Source organism: Coenobita brevimanus, chromosome 65, assembly GCF_032717465.1.
Source record: "Coenobita brevimanus isolate Jiangsu-jjx chromosome 65, ASM3271746v2, whole genome shotgun sequence".
In the NCBI taxonomy this organism is placed as follows: Eukaryota; Metazoa; Arthropoda; class Malacostraca; order Decapoda; family Coenobitidae; genus Coenobita; species Coenobita brevimanus.
In genome coordinates, this window is record NC_137018.1 from 27,360,566 (window position 1) to 27,377,414 (window position 16,849).

The window sequence follows — 16,849 nt, forward strand, 5'->3', positions numbered from 1 at the left end:
TGCTGGTGGTAGTTGTGGTTGTGGTGATGGGCAACTGCGATTGTGGTGATGATAGTAGGTGTGGTTATGGTTATGGTGGTGTTGAAAGTAGTGGTGGGTGTGGTCATTATGATGGCGATGGTGGTGGTGTTGACAATGGCCAGAATGATGGAAGAAGGGGTGGCTGTGGTAATGTTAGTAGCCTACTGGTGGATGTGGTTACGGTGGTGCTAGTAGTGGTTGTAGTGATGGTAGTTATAATGATTGTGGTGGTGGGTTGTGGCTATTGTGGTATTGGTGATGGTTGAAATGATAGTAATGGTGGTGTTGGTAATGGCTGAAATGATGGTAGTAGTAGTTGTGTTCATGGTGGTAGTCGTGGTTATGGTGATAATGATACAGCTGTGGTGGTAGTGATGGTTATAGCTGGTTTTGTGGAGTTGGTTGGGTTGGAGGTTTTGGTGGCTGTGGTAGCTGTTCTTTTGGTGTTGGCAACGGTACTGAAAGTGTTGGTTATAGTTATGGTTGCAGTGATAACGGTGCAGACAGCACGGTAGTGTTGGTAATGATAATTTTGGTCTTGGTTGTAGTGGTTCTAGTGTTGGCAGCCGTGGTGGATGTGATAGGTATACTTGTGATGGTTCTGGTGTTGGTGGTAATAGTACTAGTTGTATTTTGGTAGTAGTGTTGGTTGCGACAGCTGTAGTTTTTTTTTTTTTTTTTTTTTTTTTTGAATGTGTCCGACTCTGGGCATAGGCTTCACAGCCTGCTCTCAAGGCCCAGTAGTCCTCCTACATACCATACGCCTCCACATGTCACCACTTCGGCCCTAACACCTACCGTCCATATTGAATACATGCTAGGGCTGTCTCATACAGGACTGGTGTATTGGTATTAGCTGGGGTATTTTTACGACGTCGGCGGGTCTTCTGGTAGATCAATAAAGTCTGATTTTATTCAATTCAGATCCATAAACTGTTCCCTGCCCCTGCGGGGATTTGAACCTGGGTCCGGTAGGACTGCAGGCCACCTCTCTACCGGTCGAGCCAAATTGTGGTAATGGTTATAATTTTGGCCGTGATGGTTTGGACGGTAAAGTCGTGATACACTGAAACAAATCACTGAACCACAGTTACATCACCGTAAGAAAAATAACATCATCTCATGCACGGTGACGTCATAGTATAATCCATTCTTACTAACCCCAGACACTTTTATTCTATCCAGGGAAGACCTGTCATGAGGGAAGGTTTAATGAAGACTTTTTTCAGCCCTTTCAGTTCGAGAAGCCCCCTGAAGTTAAATGAAATCGTCTGGAGGAAAAGATGTCATCGTACTAAAGGGGTAAAGGAAGGCTATCTAACCTTCCAGTTCGAAGTTTCCCTCAGTATAAGTGGTCCCAAAACTGGGGGTCGTGGAGTAATCTTAAGTATTGGAAGTCGCTGGTGATACAGCTCTATAATAATTTTCCAAAGGAAAAAATATTGTGAAATCTTTTTCGGTCAAATATCTTGTGTAGAGCATACTTATAAGCAATGCTAGAGCAACTCCTTATACGTAGATGCGATTCATTTGCCATAAACTCGTTCGTGAAAAACAGCTTAACGGAGTTTGGAGTAAGAATGGGACGCTACCCTCATACCAACAAATTGGCTGTTTGGGTGTTTCTTTCGTCCCTTCTACCTTTCTCTGGGAAACGTTTTTTCAAATGCTTTAACTATCAGGCTGAAAAAGAATAATCCGTTCTGTCTGGAAGGTGGTCTGTTCTGTGCCCTCTCCGTGTCTGAGCCACTGATACCCCACTTGGTAGCAGAAATGCAGTTTCAACCGTATCACTAAGTTTTCAATTCACTGTTTAAGTTTTCTTCTATGTGCATGCACCGCATCTTTACTTTTCATCACTAGAGTTGTAATTTGCACCAAATATGCTCATTCAAGTAATGTGACTTTGTCTCTTCAAATGAAGATACAGATAGGGAGCCACACATATTATTGCATTAAGTCCAGGGGGCACTGATGCTATACTTAGTCGGGGGTGGGGAACACAGAACATAAACGTTTAGGAACCACTGCTCATCTGGAGGTAGCAAGAACAAAAATCGGTGTCCGGGTACTGAAGGGATAAAACAAAGCCCCATTCATCCCCATTATACTCCCTCACCAGGCATTGAGGCCCTAGGCTAGGCTAACGTAATCCACTACATTCAACCCCTTCACTACAAAAGACGTGGTTCTGGGCTGGATAAGATCGTCTAACTGTAGAGAACAAAATATGAACAGCGTCATCAGGCTCAAGGGATTAATGGGGACTGCCAATAAGGGGTAATGAAAACTGTTTATAAAGAGTTTATGGAGACTGATAGGGTTCGCATGGGAGTCTTAAGGATTACTTGAGAAAAAAAAAGTAACATTTTAACCCATGGAATATAAGTACTAACATGCGGTAAAAGTTAGTGTTTGCATTACTTCTCAGCAGCACAAGAGTACTGTTATTGCCTGAACATATACCCCTCTGAGGGTCTGTTTATAAAGGTTAACGGTCACTAGTTATAAGGGTTAATGGACACTAGTTATAAGGGTTAATGGACACTAGTTATAAGGGTTAATGGACACTAGTTATAAGGGTTAATGGTCACTGTTATAAGGGTTAATGGACACTAGTTATAAGGGTTAATGGTCACTAGTTATAAGGGTTAATGGACACTAGTTATAAGGGTTAATGGACACTAGTTATAAGGGTTAATGGACACTAGTTATAAGGGTTAATGGTCACTAGTTATAAGGGTTAACGGTCTCTAGTTATAAGGGTTAATGGACACTGTTATAAGGGTTAATGGACACTAGTTATAAGGGTTAATGGACACTGTTATAAGGGTTAATGGACACTAGTTATAAGGGTTAATGGACACTAGTTATAAGGGTTAATGGACACTAGTTATAAGGGTTAATGGACACTGTTTATAATGATTAATGGACACTAATTACAAGGATCAGTGTAGACCATAAAGGTTAACAGAGACTCTTTTTAACGGTTATTGGAAACTACTCATCAGGATTAATGGAGACTCATTTTAAGGGTTAATGGAGACTTTATAAGGCTTAATGGAGACATCATAAAGCTTAATGGAGACTAAAAGGGTTAATGGAGACTTATAAGGGTTAATAAGGAAGTTATACGGGTTAACGAAGACTATAAGGTTAATGAAGACTTTATAACAGATATTTTATAAGGGTAAATGTAAACTTGCTAATAGGTCAATGGGCTTTTTATAAGTGATGACGGAGACAGGCTGTAACCCAATCACTACAAGAATTCTTTCTCCTCACTCCCAGACGCGCCTCTTACACTGAACAGAATCCAGAATCGTTTCGTAGCAGCAAAAATGAAATTAAAAAGGTGACGTCCTGGGGCTGAAGCAGTGAGGACAGGTAACCTCTTCAGTACGATGACCTGCTTTTATTCCTACTCCTGCTACTTCCAGACGATTTTATTCAACTTTGGGGCGACGCAGCGAAGGAGATAATGGAGGTTACATAAAATACCCCCAATACGAAAAGTGTCCCCCCTGAGCTGCATCAAACCGGCTGGTGGTAGGAAGATGACAGTGAAAATTAGCGTCCTCGGTGTGAAGGGAGATACTATTCAGTCCGTTGACCTATTTCATATTTCATTCTTGCTGCCTCTAAATGGTTTTATCCAGTTCAGGAGACTTCTGGGATCATAGTGTTTAGATGCAGCTTTTAATGGCCTCTTCAGTAGAAAAGGTCTCCTATGATGAATGAAATGGCCTGGAGATAGCAAGGATAATTATTCACCACCACCTGACTTGAAATTAATTGATAAAAAAAATGCAACCGCCTGTTGGTGACTCGAATCTGCACTTGTCCTTCATTCAGACTAACTCTATTATTCTATTCCAGCCATCGATAGACACATTCATTATTCAGCTGATGGTCACAAGAGCCTGAGTTTGTACCGCCACCATTAACCCTATCATGGCTGTAACAAACCTAGTGTTCTATACCAGATAACACCAGGAGATTATTTTCCCACCTACGAGTGAGTCATAGGAGCCTGAGAGTGGTGATCCTGTTACCAAAGACGTTTCCAAGACCGAAATAGCCATAGTATTTTTCCAGCTAACATCATACGATGTAATTCAGCAAAGAGCTTGGAAGTGTTAACCCCTACACTCCTAAGACGTAGTCAAAACCGCTCTCACTGGAAATTTAGTTTCCTTGACGTGTGTGTGGGGGAAGGGGACAGATTATCTCAGCTTTCACGATATACTAATTAAACTTGGTGGAGGGAAACAGAGACAGTTGAAAGTTTCACCTGCACGGTCAGCTTAGGCAGTTTTTATCCGATTTAAACCAAACTTAGTTGAAGGGTTGAAGTGAGGCAAGAACGAAGTGGATCAATTTGAGAACATTTAAACAAAGGTATGAAGAATCTTTACGTGTTGTTACATGTGTCAGCCAAGATGTAAATGATGGCTATGGGCTCCAGATGGCGGATAAGTAGAAGTTAGGCTGGAATTTGTCTTCGACTTGATTGGTGAATATGGTAACAAGCTACCCATGTCAAACATTATACCTCCCCCCCCCGCCTCTCTCTCTCTCTCTCTCTCTCTCTCTCTCTCTCTCTCTCTCTCTCTCTGTCCTCTGTGTTGGACAGAAAGGGATGATTGTTTGATAACGCAGGGTACTGGCTAAAAAAAAAGTCATAATTTACGCAAGAAAACGAAAGGCCCTTGATTAGGTACTGTGCCGCAGTTCCTCCGAAAGGAGGGTGGTGGACTGTGGGACAAGAGTAACATCGGTCTGCACTCCACCAAGCACACTTTGTTATAATAATGATTATCATCATCATCATCATCATCATCATCCGGACCTCCTTTCCCACCCTAGGGCAGGATGAGGAGTAGCAACGTCCAGACAGCCCAATTTTGCCCAGTCCAGTAGGCCACGCTTCCATTCATTCATCATTCAAGCCCCGGAATCCTGGCTCTAGCTGATACTCCAAAAAATTTTCACTACATTCTGTAGCTTCACATAAACGTATCCGATAGAGTCAGTCCGAACGCTGTCACGTTAAAAAGGGGTGCCAAATCCCTGATCATGCACTTTATTCTCACATCATTCATCCAGCCAGCTCTATCTCTTGTCAGGTCCCTAGCCTCACCGACTTCCATACCTCTCTTCCTCACTTCATTCATCTACCAACCATATACCTCCACCTTCTCCTTGGCCTATGTCGCCTCCTCAATCCTTCAAATTCGCTCAGATATACCTTTTTCACCACTATTGCTGTCCATTCTCTCCACATCACCATACCATCTCAGTACACTCTCTTCGATTCTGGTGTCCACAGACATCCTCACTCCACATCTTTCACGAATCACATCATTTCGTATCCTATCCACTCTCTATACTCCACATACAGTATATTCCTCAGCAGTCCCATCTCCACTGCTCTCACTCTTGACTTTTTATTTTCATGCCACACCATAGTCTCACACCCATATGTTAGAGATGGCACTAACACTTCTTCATGTATTCCTTGCGCAGCTGCAACACTCAAACCTCTGTTTCTTTTTAGGGCCTTCATAGCACCAGTTACTTTCCTTCCCTGTGTCACTCTACTGTTCACTTCTTTTGCACATTTTCCTCTCTTTTCTATCACTGTACCCATGTATTTGAACTCTGTCACCATTTCCAGTCTTTCTCCATTCACTGTAACATCACACTGGAAGTCACCTTTCTCGATTATCATCACCTTACTCTTTTCTACATTTACTCTCAAGGCACGATGCTCACAGACATCAGCAAAACTCCGCACTAGTCTACCAAGTTCTTGTCTGGTATTTGCTAGTAGTACTGCATCATCAGCATAAAACAAATTTGAGATATTCCATCCATCACCAACGCCATCCCTCTCTCCATTACTCTTGTTATTATTCTCTCATCACCCCATCCATATGAAATATATATATATATATATATATATATATATATATATATATATATATGAGCCTCTGTGGTACAGTAGTAAAGTGTGCGTTTTCGTACACTGAAGAATGAGGGTTCGCGCCCCACCAGGGTAAAAAACTTTGGGAGCGTTCTTCTGGCCATGTACTGCATTGGCGGACACTAGGGGTGCTGTGGTTGAACTAGTGTCGCATACTGTAAAGTATGCTTGCACCCAGTCGGCTTGCCGGGCCGAGTACACTTGGTTCACAGACTACACACACATCCAAAGCCATTCCAGCACAACAATTACACTTACAAGCACTTCTCACCCTACATACAATCTCTACTAGACAGCCTAAGCCACTTGGTAGGGATACATTGGCTGTATCGTCCCCACTCCGGTAGGGATAGGCCGGTCCTGCAGTGGACACTCAAACGGCTGATGATATATATATATATATATATATATATATATATATATATATATATATATATATATATATATATATATATATATATATTGAACAACTATGGGGACACAGCACAACCTTGTCGCACGCCCACAACGATCGTGAACCATTCACATAGATGCCCATTTACCCTTACACATGCCACACTACAATCATAAAAACTCTTGACGGCACCTAGAAGCTTACTATCTACATCGTACATGCGCAAAACCTTCCACAATCCTTCTCTGTCTACTCTGTCGCATGTTTTTTCCAGATTCATGAATGCCATAAACACCTTATGGTCCTTCTCACAAGCCTTCTGCACTATGTCTCACTACAAATATTTGATCCACACATCCTCTACCACTCCTAAAGCCACCCTATTCATCACTCACTTGGACTTCTGATATCTCTCTGACTGTCTCTGTAATAATTCTTCCATATGCCTTCCCTACAACACTCTATAAACTTACGTCACGATAATTCTTGCACTCACTTCGCTAACCTTTATTTTTGTACAGGGGTACAATCACAGCCTTTTTCCACTCTGCTGGCACAGTTACACTCATCCATGCCTTCTTACAAATCCCTAACAAGCACTTCATTCCTCTCTCTCCACTACACTTCATCATCTATGCATACACTTCATCAACCCCAGTTGCTTTCCCATTTCTCAGCCGCATCACAGCGTTCTTCACCTGTGCAAGTGTCACGTTTTCTGGCACTGCATTCCTTTTCTGTTCACCCCCAAAATCAGTCAAGTTTACAGCCGCTCTGCTCACTCTATTCCCATTCATCAGGCTTTCAAAATATTCTTTCCATCTGGTCCTTACTTCATCCCCATGGTCAATAATCTACTACTTACATCCTTCACACTTTCACATTTCTTTCTGCTGTCACTTCTACATTTCTGCACCTCTTTCCAGAATAATTTCCTATATTCAGAGTAATTTGCATTCATTTTTCTTCCTAGATCATCATTTACCTCCTTTTTCCTCTTCACTAGCCTCTTGACGTGCTTCTTGCTCTTGATATATTCAGTTCTTATTTCAATTGAACCCCTGTCCTGTAACCACTCTAGCCACTTCCTCCTCTTTTCCTCCACTGCTCTCTTAACCTCTTCATCCCACCAAGCCGTACCTATCCTCTTTGTTGTTACTCTTGCCACACCACACACCGCTTTAGCATTCCTAACAAAGCAGTCCCCATATGCATTCCACAGGCTGTCCAGATCCATTTCATTCCAAACCACTGATTCCAACTCCTCCCCTACTTTGGTTGTGTATTCATCTGTCATTTCTTTGATCCTCAGCGTCTCGACATTCAGTCTTTCTCCCATACTGCTCCTTTCTCTCCTGGTCCACATCACTCCTCTCAGCTTGATCTTGCTGACCACAATATAATGATAAACATGTAATAGGCGTCCACGCTGAAAGTGTGGAACGTGTTCGAGCGAGCGAGAGAGCAATTCAGGCGGTGCTGATTATTGTCTCATGTGGCTCATCATCTTCCTCTGATTTCCCGACATGAAAATACTAAAAAGGACATATTAGATTACACCAAAAATATTCCCTAACACTTCCTAAAACCAATACTCCTTTTGTATTAATTTTCGGTCTAAGGCTTGGGACCTAACAGGTTTATAATGAGTGCTCTGTGCTCACTCACAAAAATTACTTTCACCAAATCTCTCGGTGCTCTCCAGTTCGAATCAGAAATTAGAAATTTAGAGTTTCTTTCACCAATCAGGGTATTGTATTAGTCTGACTCGAATTCAGTCAAAAATTCTCCCCCCCACCCCAAAAAAAAAGGAGGTATTATATGTTTTGAAAAGGTAAAACCTGGTTGCTCTCAGCAATCGTCGGCAAATACTGCAGCGCTACTTACACAACCTTAGAAAATGATGGACTTGATTGCTGCTTGGGGAATCATTCCATTTGATGACAGCGTTCTCCATTAAATTTCTAATAGGGAAAAGGAATATATAACTGAGCAAGAGTTCATCATTGTTCTTTATAAAATGCCCCCAGCCTAGAATGCATCTTTGCTATCACACCTTACTTTGAGGCAAGAGGGTGAGGCATAGACCCACTATCCCCAACAGAAATCTGTGGTTTTACGTTCAGCCTACTAAGTAACGATAGCTGAAGCATTTGAGGCGTTTTCTCAGCAGGTTCATTACTACATTCGTTGCTGTGTTCCCTATGGCCATCTCGGGGCCAGCTATTATAGACTGAACCATGCCAAGCCACGCAGCTGGGATTCCCCTAGGTCCTGTGACATAACCAATAAACCATGGAGTCATCGCCGAACATTGTCCTGGAACTTCTCTTTCTGTTTCACAGTTCAGTTTTAAAAACTCAATAGTATAACGGGCTTGAACTCAGTACCCTAGCACTGACATACCGCAGTCATACCCACAATACCACAGAGACAGTTGATTAATTCGGTGCATGCAGGCAAGCCGGAGGTGACGTCATTAGCTAGGGGGGTATGTCAACACATTAATTTCTGTAAACATAAACGTATACATGACCCTGTCGCTTGACAGCGCGATCGTGTTTCTTGTCTATGTGAGGTTATTCTGATGTGACAGGACTCGTTTATGAATTACTGTATAATGTTCATCTTTTCACCACTGGGTTTTAATTTCAGCACACGGTCAGAGGATAAGAGCATATGCCTTCGTTTACGCTGGGATATTGTTCTTGAATCTGGCCTGAATTCAACTGTCGGCCACGGTATTCTTAAGCTTCTCTGACTGTCGACTAACATCGAAGTCCAAAAGCGGAGACCATGTCTTCAGTACGATGAGTGAGCTAGGATACCTCTCTTTGTGGATAACGTGGTTATAGTAATTATAGTAATCGGTAAGCATTCTGTATGCGTTAGTATTGATATTCTGATAGAAATCGAGATCCAGATCTATTTCAGGGTAACTATCACTATTCAGGAAAGCGCTGGCTTTGGTGATGCTATAGTGATCAGATGTTGCCGTATTTAACTTTTGATAGTTCTGGTTATCCACCTGAAATCAAGAATGACATATCTTGGTTCTTCTGCTCCGACTGTGATGTTTAACCTCCACTCAAACTGTGTTTGTCCGACACTGACCTCAGTGATTTCGCATTGTCTGTTGAGAGAACTAATGTCTGTGTCGGCTTTATTTACTATGGTTTTAGCCCACTCAATCTTGTACTTATCCGTTAACTGTACTTCTGGAATTCGCCAACTTATTTTCGATAGAGTGATTTTTTCATTGCCAACATCATCTGTACCGCTGTCCAGAACGCTAGATTTAAAGACAGCATTGTGATGGCAGCTCTCACTTCGTAGCATAAATTGGTGTTTGATGCCATACAGCACCTTATCATAGGTCTCGCAGAATCCAAACAGGTGAGTAAGAGGAATGGCACAACTGAAACTCTCCATACGGGGATAGGCGTGCTTTATCAGGTAGTTGTATCACTCTGTAAATAGTTTGTTTTCGGCATTTGTCGAACCTTCATTCGTGTCTGGATGATACACAGAGCTCATTCCCTCAGGAAAATCTCTCTGATAGGTTATGAGGGCTTTCATGGTGGAAGCCTGTCCAGAACAAGAGAAGCCTTCAATGGTTTCGTTTCCCAATTTGTATTCAATCCCGTTGAAGAGATACACGAGACCGTTATTGATGAGAGAGACCTCCATTATTTAGACCACATGTATTTCCATCTTCTTTCGTTAATCTACCCTCATTATAGAGGTGACTTCTTGATGGGAGAAGGAATAGGTCCTGGTTTGGGGTGACAATATAAATGACATCTGATTCATTCAACTCAGATGTCATCTACTTCCAATCGTTGACGCCAGTTGAGATATTCCATAATAATTTTATTTATGGGGAAAAAGTTGATCTCAAATGCATTCGAAGGGTTACTCTTTCACCGCGTAGATTAAGAGATTTGTGATTCTGATCCGTTAACCATACGTGAATGGAGTTCATCACAGAAAGAGTAATAGGTAGGAAAATAATGGAAATAGTTTATTCACTGATTTTATAGCCAGGAAGGCCATCGGGGAAGAAGTGTAGAGAACAGGACATAGCGACCCATTCACATAGGACCCCTCAGTGATATCACAGTTGACAGGATATAGTTCACAGGTACAGTAGGATGAAGATATCCACCAAGTTCTCTCCCTCATGTTCACCAACGCCATCAATAGAACATCTCCAAACCCAAGGAGGTGTCTTATTGCGCGAGGTCGATCAAAGAATATTTTGACGTGGGGTTTCTTAATGTGAATTATACGTACCAGGAAAGTGATATTCGCTATGATTTCAGATGCATCTTCATGACCGTTGAGGGAAGCTTGGTTTTGTTCCGTATCATTAATAGTCTGAATCTCAAAAGCTCCAGTTGGAAAGGTGATAGTAAACTCTTCACTCCTGTACTCAGAGATCCACTGCTTGTTGGAATCGTCATGTTCGGAACCGAGTGGCACATATCTAAGCTGAAAAGTGCGATTCCATGCTTTCTATGACCATCAAGGTGAATGGATGGATACATGTCACACTTGAGGTTGAACGTAGTGATGGTCAACTCGATACTTGTGGACCTTACTCTCATTTTTTATAGGAATAAAATCCATATCTTAACCTAGAGTCAGTTTGCTTACCTTAATGCATGCACTTTTTTTAGGGGTTAGTAGAACAGTCACACTCACCCAGTTAAGGACGGGGTTAGTGGAACAGTCACACTCACCCAGTTAAGGACGGGGTTAGTGGAACAGTCACACTCACCCAGTTAAGGACGGGGTTAGTGGAACAGTCACACTCACCCAGTTAAGGACGTGGTTAGTGGAACAGTCACACTCACCCAGTTAAGGACAGCAGTCTGGGTCAGCAAGTGTTAGTAACCCTAACCTAGAGTTAGTTAGCTTCACTCAATTGCATGCACTTTTTTTTTATGGATTAGCCATCTTAACCCACTCACTCCTTCCCTTATACTGACCGAGAACTAATGTCTCCATATGGTCATTCAGGACGTAGTGCTGATCGTCTTTTCCACATAATGCCACTTAACTGATCTGAGTCGTGTAGATCTCACGGCGTTTATGCGGGATTAAGTTCACTGAGCGGTTGAACACCATACCTTCAAAGAGGGTTTTTCTCGTAATCTGCAAATGTCAGAAACTGCCTAATGATCTGCTACTTTGCCACTTTCGCCTACTTCTCTTTCTCCTCACAACCTAAAGTTTGGAAAGCATATAGTTGCGCCCTTAAGCCAATGAATTCCACAATCGGTTTCCCAGCTGTTTCACCCTTCATTTTCCTTAACGTCTTATTCTGATCTGAGAAGAGACTGTGATATTTGGGACAGTAGGAGGTATCGAAGAGGTCTATTCGTCTTTCCATGTCGTTGTACAGGTTATTCGTTTAGACAGGGTAGCTTAGGGATCCGTAGACGTGAATAAATGCTGTGCTCTTTCACGATAATGACTTTTTTCAATGCACCCGTAGTGAAAATCGTGCATCAAGGTTTTCTCAGCTCCAAGGTGGACATTCCCACATAAAGGGTTGATTGAAAGTAAGCCTCCTCTTTTTCTTTGGAGGGTTATCAGATTCTCTGTGAAGAGAATTTTGGGAGTCCAGCTCGACCCCCGTGTGTCTGAGCAAAGTTTTTTTTTTTTTTATGCGAGGAAGAAGGAACCAAAGGCCATGAGCCCGCAATAAGAGTTCCCTCCAAGAGAAAAACAAAATACAAGAGAGAGCCAAATTCAAGATCCATTCATTTCGAAATGCCTGGACACACTGCGTTTGAGAGACTGGAGATCATAGGCAGCAGGAAATAGAGACAGAGGGAGACAGTTCCAGAGTTGACCTGTTGCATAAATGAAGGACTGGGAGTAACGGTTAACTCTTGCATGACAGCCCCGAAGAGGTAAAATAGTGAGCGGGATCCAACTTATAGGTCTTTAGGCAAGTACTGTAGCTCTAAAGCTCTCAGATATATCCACGAGTAGCAGAGTATCTGTCACTAGATAGGGCCCATGATAATTTTTAATGTTGTACACTGTAATGTTTTCCACACCCGCTGGGCGTGCTCATAGTCCTCATCAAAGATATCTTCATTGTTGAGAGTTCTACGAAAATCCCTTTTCACCAGTAGCTGCTCCTGTTTGAACTTTTTCTCATAATCCATCCAATTATAATGATATACACCCTTTCATCGTACGAGCTTGAGCTCCTCCGCTTTCGAGAAGCATTTTCTCAGGGTCTTAAGAGGTCTCCGAGGTTGGAAGCTAGCTTTGCAAGGGAAAAGGACATGAATCTCAAACTATCGATGACCCTTAATTCTATATCCCCATTAATCTGTTAGCTGAAGATTATGTAGATCTTATCCGTCTTTGGTGTAGGTTTCAGTTGCCCCTCCACTCGCCCAAACTCCTTCATCAATAAGTGGGCATCGTACTTGGAGAGGTTATGCATGACCACAGGAGCGAACTTCGGGTTGCTAATATTCAGATTGCAGCTGTTATGTGCAGAGCCTCTGTATTCATCGAAGAGATGGTTATGATCTCTTTCCTATTCATCATCCTCAGAGAATCAACCACTGCAAACGTAGCACTTGCTCGCTTCCCTGTGATGGATCGCTCTGCTTCTTTAAAGCCATGGGTGTGTTCTGTTTCGCTGATTCACAGATTCTCTTACTCTCCAGTGAGGTAATCCATGAAAATTTTTGAAGCATCGGGTGCATCTCAAGTTTCGAATATTTATCACTTCCATTGCATTTCGTATCACAGCACCTGCTGTTGGGTGATACATTTGCACGTTCATGGTGTAGGAGTTCTTTGGATCAGGCTGAAATGAGTTTGTCTTTTTTAGGGTACTTTCAAAGTCGATATAGATAACAAATGGATGTAGAGCTTGTTTATGATGGCCCTGGAACTTTACTTAGCTAACTCCAGCTTCGCTGGTGTATAGACCATACAGTCTGGTTTGTGCTTTTCTAGCAACTCCCGCCTGTAGAAACTGTGTAGGCAGTAAGGACACTGATAAGTTCTGTGCTTATGGCTTTGGTTGATGAACGGGCTTAAATCCTGCATTAGGATATAGTGACTTGTTTCATGGTTAGATATGAGAAGCATGTTCACGTTTCTCTTCACTTCAAGCTTAGTGACTCTCTGTGGATACAACACTTCATCATTATCTAAGCCGTACACATTGACTGACACGTCATTCTGTCCCCCAAATCTATGAATGTGTTTTCTCAGCTGGGAAGGGTATGTTACTCCAGTCGTACTTCTCCCCTCTTCCTGTACCCTGCTTGAGATCCTGTGAGGATTCTCGATTCAGGCAGCCTGCACGAGCAGTGCACCATTTAAAGCACTCCAGATCATTGTTTTGTAGGTTAATGAGTTTAAAATCAGAATTCTGATATTTCTAAGGTGTTGAAATGTACAATGATGCTTTTAGCGGCTCATGCCGAGCAACTTTGATTTCAAGTCCGAGCTTATTTCTTAAGCTTTCGACAGAGTATGGCACCGTTCCCTGCTGTCCAAACTCCCTTTCTATGGACTAACGTCTTTTGTTCCTTTGATCTCCTCATATCTCAGTGGCAGGAAAATACGAGTAAAAGTAGATGATGTATATTCCAATTTCCACTCAATTAACCCCGGTGTGCTGCAGGGATCAGTTTTGGCCCCAATCCTGTTCCTGGTTCATATTAATGATCTCTTATCTGTCACCCACAATCCCATCCACTCATATGCAGATGACTCAACACAACATAGTTCATTCACGCTCAGACACCTATTTACAAAGTCTAATACCTCTACCTCTCAACTCAGTACAGCCGTCTCCATAAATCAAGACCTATCTACGATCAGTGAATGGGAACAAAACAACCTTGTCTCATTTAATGCTAGTAAAACTAAATATATACAGTTTACTGATAGACAGATATTGCCTGATTCGTATATTACCATCAGTACTACTATTATTCCCATCTCCAAAAGTATTGAAATTCTCTGTGTCTCACTTAACAATGCCCTCAGCTGGACCTCTCATGTTAGATCACTTGCCAAAACCGCCTCAAAGAAACTTGGATTAATGTACAGAGTCCGTAACGTCTTCACTGATGAGCAGTTAGCTATAATTTATAAGAGTCATGTGCGCTCTCAGCTTGACTATTGCTCACCCTTGTGGAATGGATGTGGAGAGGTTGCACAAAAACAACTAGGCAAAATTCAGAACATGGATGTTAGAATTATTTACAACCCTGCCATTACAAATAAACTACAAACCTACAAGTAAGAAGAAATGTTGCCTCCCTTGAAATATTTTACAGATATTTTTATGGCAAATGCTCAGACGAAGTTGCGTCCATGGTGCCACGTCTCCATGCCTTCCCTCGTGCTACACGGGCATCTGGTAGCGCTCATGACTGGCGGGTCATTCAGCCATACTGCAGAACTTTTGCCTATCAGAATTCTTTCATTCCCCGTACTGCATCTCTTTGGAACTCGCTTCCCCAGAGTTGTTTCCCTCCAAACTTCAACCCACAGCTGTTCAAGTCTATTGTTACAGATATTTTATGAACAGAGGACACCAGTAATCTGGTATATGGATTATTTTTTTATTCACTTGTTTTCCTTCCTCTGTTCTGTCATTAAAAAAAAAAAATCCACCCTGGCTCGTCATGTGTGAACTTTGCTATTTTCTCATCAGCTCTGAGCCAAGCCTCGTGTTGAGATTGGTGTGTTATCGGTGTCATAGACCCACCTCGAACCAGTATGATATAATATTTGCTTCCTTCCGCCTAGTACCTTCATTTAGAACCCGACGTGGAGCCAGATGGAAAGCTTTAAGTTCCTCCATTTCTGCTCTTTCACTTGATGAATGATCTCTGTCATCGTATTCTTGGTGATGAAAATCTTTGGATCTACTACTTTAATGCTGTTCTAGCAGTATGCCTTAAAGGCATCATCGACACCATGTCTCAGTTTTTTAAACCTACATTGTTGAAGTTTCTTAGCTTTCTCGTGAACTTTGAGACTGTAGACACTCGCTCTGCATAGCATTCATTCTTGCTTCATGCGCCTTATCTTATCAGAGCAGTCGGGACGTAGGAGAAATTCAGTTGTATTCTTTCTGTGCTTCGCTGATCTTGCATGAACGCTGAGCTTCTTGACAGTATTTTGACATATGTTACAGTCAGCCATGGTGTTATATATTACAGGGAAAATGTTACTATTTGATAGTAAATTCATATTACTCTCCGAGCAACTTTGAGGCTCCGGCTAACAATTTTCTGGAGAAAAATAATCACTGTTAAATATTTTACTTTTTCCCCGAAGGAAACATACTAAAAGACTCTTTTTTTTTTTTTTCCTTGCAATGTCGAAGGTCAATGTCACATGGCAGTGTCAACTTACGAGGCACTACCTCTCAGTCCTATCGGGCATACGAGTATATTTTGATTTCCAATTATTTCTCCGACAAATTATTTGCCAAAGACATTCAGCCTCTTTCATCTTGGCATCGCACGGAATCTTAAAGTCGGAAATACAACATTCCACACCGCATAACTGAACCAACTTAAACAATTTAAGAGATTTATTTCGATTGTCTTCCTTCATCCTCCATAAGCTCCTTCAAACTAATCGTTCAGGATAATGAATTCATCTACATTATTCTGTACACAAGGCCAGTCATTATACTTTGTTCACTTACTTAGTAAGTATATTCTTGGAGATTACGTGAAACAGTAATAATCTGCATCTTGAGAATCGATGAACTGATGGGGTGGGAAGTAGTTAAGGTCTACCATTTTACAAGAGTTGCAAACTCCTAAACTATACAGCTCCACAAAGTCGTGTAAGCATTCCATTAATTTAAGGAAAGAAAAATATACTGGTCAACCGGCCGTGTCAAGAAGCCAAATCACTCCCACCACACAACCACCCATCCACTACTGCCCAAAACAACGCATCCCCACAGTAGTAGGCAAAACGCCGGGTAGAACCCACCCCACACTGCACGCATTTTCGATGCCAGCACCCTGACGGGCAACTACAACCAACAGCATGAGTGGTATGGAAGACAAGGGCATGAGCCCTCCCCGACCGACGGGAGAGTAGTAGTAGTAGCAGCATTAATAGTAGTAGTCAATCAATCAATCAATCAATCAATCGTCTTTATTTCGTATCTCGTGATACATAAAATATAATACATTTCATCATCATAAATACTATAGATACTCCTTTACAATTGAATTTAATAAAATATTTACAATAAATAAATCCTTAACAATCAGATCGAGGAGTTGATCCAATTTCATTAATTAAAAAAAAAAAATAAATAAATAAATTCAATATATACAATTTGCATACCAACACATTCAGTATCAACTGTTATACATCTTTTTCGAAATTTACATTAACTCCACACCACTTATTTC